Here is a 4,896-nt window from a genome sequence, read left to right as displayed (position 1 = left end):
GCCGTTCCCGGGGATTGCAACCCCTGACACAGATAGGACGCGGTTACTAAAAATCCGCGTGTCACCGCGCAGCTCACCCTCGAAAATCTTGCGTTTTTAACTGTGCAACCACAAAGGAATAATGAGAACCGCGGTTTTTTAGCGTGCGTGAAGTCGCGTGAATAAGCTCCGTTACAACACGACGATGCTCGGAATCGAGGAACGGCCCGTGCCGCAGCAAGGCAAACAGCGGACTGCCTAGCTGCCATATCCGAGCTCCCCCACCGCCAGGGATCACCGCGGATATCCCTCTCTCTGTTGTGCGAAACACCCTCCTGTTCTTCTCTCCTTTCAACCCGTCACCGGCCCCGAACCGTTCTCGCTCCCGTACCCGAGTTGTGGGCGTGATATTAAATCGCTACCGAGCTTCCCGCCGCTACCAGGAACGTAGCTAGCTGCCGAGCGGAACGGGGAAACGGAATCCGGAGGAACGGTTCTTGGATCTCTCAAACGTTACGATCTGGGAAATCCGACGTTTTGATGAATTGGGGTGGTTACGTGAGCGAGTTCCTGGGAAAAACGGGTAATACGTTTATGGGAAGTTTATGATTGAGCGAAACAGATTTCGATGATACGGAAGTATCGGCAGCTGATTGAGCAACACGATAGGATTAAAGTTCTTCTTTTATTATTATCTGTGTACAGCTTTTGTGTAGCTTGTTCGTATTTAAACCGTAGAAAGAGAGACACGATTAGAACCGTGGTGTATACTTGAAGCAGCCCTTATTTTCATAGAGCTCGGTTGGTGGGGCCGATAAAATTGGCATACTTTCGTTAATACTTTGCGAAAGACGGAAGGTTACGCGACTGGAGTATCGGTACGGACAGATTGGCGAGAGCAGAGCGGGTTGAAAGGAAATATAAGGAAAGGTAAAGCGGAATTCAACGAGCGGCGAGAAAGAAGGAAGAAAACAGTCGCGCACTCTTCTGCTCGTGGTGAGGGATGAGGCAGAGGGATGAGGGGGCGAAAGAAAAAGAAGAAAAGAAAAAAGAGCGGAAGAAAAATCGGCGAAAAGAAATCGAGAAGCGGTAGTGGCAGAGTTTTGCACGCAGCGTGCGGTGGTTGGCGGGGCTGTCTATATCCGAGGTAAACTCTATCCAGGTTACTGTAGTCTACCTGTCTCTGTTTTGCGGTAGGCGGTAACCGCCGCGGACCCGGCTCCAATGAGCGAGTAGCCCGCCCTCCGAATGCCCCACTAGCTTACCCCCTGCCGGAGATTTATTGAAATTTTATTTTTATGGCTGGTGAGCACGGCGCGTCCGATGGATACCAGAGGGTTGCAGGGGTACGGCGTCGTGGCCCAGACGGGGCGAAGGAGAGAAGAGAAGATTCCTTCTCGTTTCCTCCAACTTTTTTTCCACGTTTCCTCCGTCCTCGTCCTTCCGCCGTGATAGCCACCCTCGCAGCCGAGCAACCAGCCAGTGTATTTCATCCCTTTTCCCTCCATCGCCCTGGTGCCGGTTGCCGCTTAGCCCGGCCGCTTTATTCGCTACGTCTTTTTAATTCAATAGCTACCCCTTTTTATAAGGTGGTCGGCGTCGAGCGAAGACGGAAGTCGGTCGCGTTGAGTCCTCGCTTCGAACGTCAGCCACGGACGTTCACGTTCTCCTCGGCTATCGATGCGAACTCGTTCTCGAGCTTTTACTGACCTACCGAAATTGGTTAATAGATTCTCAAGGGTATGTTCCTATTCTATTACTCCATTGGCGATTTTAATGAAACGCTTAGTATCGTGGAATCATGATACAAATTGCAAAATTGTCTTAAATATCTAGACTGACTCCTCGGTAACACCTATGGTAGATACGTGTATGTCGCATCATTACAGTATAGCGTCAGGTACTACGGCGTAGCTATTTGACTTGTTATTGATTAGCATCGTCACGCATCTTCCTGGTATGGTGTGACTTAGCGCTTTGCAATCTGTGTTCCTGTGAAGCATATGTTAACAATGTGGAGGACTGAAGGTATAATATCTCTATTTTATAAAATACATTTTTTTAACACGGTTTTAACCGTACCTTTTCTTTTATAAATTACATAATGTTACAAAAATAATGTTTAAAATGCAGTATATTATCGTAATAGTTATTGTGGGTATGAAATATGTAAAAGTCAATCAAAATTATACATAGAATAATTTACTTTATACTGTAGTTGCGTCGTCTCTTTATCTCATTTCCACTTAGTGGTGCCCGATTTATTATCATAAATATTCAATTGCATTGTTTTTGCCGGCGGTTGAAAGAATAAGAGAAGCGTTCAAAAATACCGTTGAGACGTTTTTACTCGCGGAACGTCGAATGTACTTACCTAGAGATATGCTACCTCAACTCAAAAATAATTTCGAAATCAATGTTGAAACGTTATACGCTAGGAAACCATCGAAATAGATTTTTGTTGGAAAAACGTTGACGTTTAATCGCCGGTTATACGTGCTGGTTATTACCTAAGGAACCATCAAGGATTTTTGTAATAATGGACAACAATTTTCGATGGAAATTTCGAAGTAGCAATTAATGCTTAGAGAGCATGTCTTCCAGAAATGGCACGCGTAAACGCCAAAGAGCTATTTTACTTTGAAAGCAAAGCTGGATGTCAAAGATATTTAATAAACACGGCGAATTCGCTTCGCTGGTCCGACATTCTTCCATTAATATGGAAATAATTTACAACGCTCAGTTAATATTAGAGACCTTGTGCTTTCGAAGCAGTTTCTTCGATGGATCAAACGTACAGGAAGTAAAGTAAATATTGAAACATGCCCTAGACCTGATCGTTATTTGAAATGCGCTCTTATAATGTCTACAATTTTTGGAAACGGTACAAAGTAGGAAACAGTAAGTCCATCGATCTCTTCTTCAATTCTTCGTCTCTCCTCCGGAAATATGTATAGCGATACAAGGGGACACGAAAACGTTCAACCAAGCGGTGTATGCAAATACGTAGGTAATTGTATTAAGGACAATTAATATCGCTGGTTCACAGTATTCGATCACCGCTCGAGCAGAAACGGTGAGAAATTTCAGTGTTCGTCACGCGGTGGTACGTATCGCGACCGAACGGGTGACGGTCCTCGGAAAACGGTGTAACCAGCGGTTTTGTTCGAATTCTGTGCTTCCAAAAATATACCGGAATTCTCTGGTTTAATGAAACAGACATAACCGGGGAATGTGCGGCGCGGCGGCACAATTCGCGCGCGTACCACAGGAATCCTCCGGTTGCGAATACATTGCTACGTTATATTTGAAATATCTGTACAGCGCACAGTTCTTTTTTTTTTTCATCACCGGCCCTTCAACCGGCTATGTACACTTTCCGCGAATAGTTGATTACCATTTAATTATTGTCGCGTGATACAACGATTCAATCGATCGGAGGGGGTCGGTGTTCGATGCACTTTCAGGATGAAAATCCGAAATGCAAATTGTCAGGAGAAGAATTCTCGATAATAAGAGATGATGATGTATTTAATCATGATCGCCGGTCTTCCGATGGATGGTCCCTAATCAAATTCCGTGCGGACGGATGAAATGAAAAATTTGAATAACTTCGATCGATCTCCACAGACAGTATTTTCGCGTTTGGGGTTGACGTCCAAACGGGTGTATCTATACATTTTTTTTGTTCGCTATTTTTCTGTGGTGTGTGCTGTCTCTCTCTCTCTCTCTCTCTCTCTCTCTCTCTCTCTTTTTAAACGATGTTAGCGGAGATGAATGGCAACAGCGGGAACGAAGCACTTGGGCGGCGGAAATACGCAAAGGCATATGTGCCTCTGTACGCGATCGATTTTAAACAGGCGAGACGAACAGCGGCAAATTGACAATATGTCGAATACAGACAACCGATGCCTCTGGCTAAAACTACCCTTCCGTGCTGCGAAACTGATGTCCGTTTGAAGTGTAACGCTGTTCCGGTTCTCTGGAAACCTACGTATTCTCGGAACATAGAATTCCTTTCTGCATTTAACGATGACAACGTGAACGTTGGGAAAAATTGAATTCGGAAATGCAAGAAAGAAAATTCCAATAATTACCAAAAAGTGTCGTACGATGAGAACTGCCTCTGCGATTCCGTGAAGTATTATCAGAGAACAATTCGCTGAACACAAAATGTCATACACGGTAGATAGAAATTGAAAAGAGAGTCGCGTCCACTGTGCGAAAGTTCGTTTGAAACGAAAATTTCTGCTCACGGCATTTCGTGCAGTTAACCTTCCCATCGTGGCCGCGCGTATAGCTTCGTCCTCCGAAAATTCGACGAATCAGAGGGAACCGGCTCAAGCTCACCCTCCTCGGGGTGTACGGCTGGCAGAAGTAATACCAGTTTCGCGAGACGCACCGCCTGTTCGAATTGGAACAATGTGAGCGGGCAACAGGCGACACACAGGTAGACAGGAATTTCTGATATTACATACCAGAAGCCGGAATGCTCCCATAACAACCCCGAGGGAGTGCATGGGGTTCTCCACATACGCCAGACATATTCGGCGTCTAGCACGCCTCCCCGGTTCTCGTCAGTGTCTCCTGTTCGCTACAAATAGGAAACTGTTCCCGCGTCTATCTCTTCCTCTTTATCTTTGTCTCTCCCTCTCTGTATCCATTTCTCTTCCTCGGTGTCCCCCTCCGCTCCCTATCTGCCCGTTCAATTTCGATCCTCCATGATGGTTCGCGAAACTCGACGCGTCTTTAACGGTGAGGAGAAGCCACTTCAATAAAAGGTCTCTTCCGATCCTGGGGCGAACAAAGTTTCAATCGGAGTTCGAAGATATTCTATTCCGGTACCCGGCGAGCACAGGTCGGATCGACTGTTTATACGAGTCGTTTTAAAATATTAGCGTTCCACCGGTTATAACA

This window comes from Ceratina calcarata, unplaced genomic scaffold, assembly GCF_001652005.2.
Source record: "Ceratina calcarata isolate Rehan_Ccalc_2016 unplaced genomic scaffold, ASM165200v1 scaffold72.2, whole genome shotgun sequence".
In the NCBI taxonomy this organism is placed as follows: domain Eukaryota; kingdom Metazoa; phylum Arthropoda; class Insecta; order Hymenoptera; family Apidae; genus Ceratina; species Ceratina calcarata.
This window is presented reverse-complemented; position numbering follows the sequence as displayed.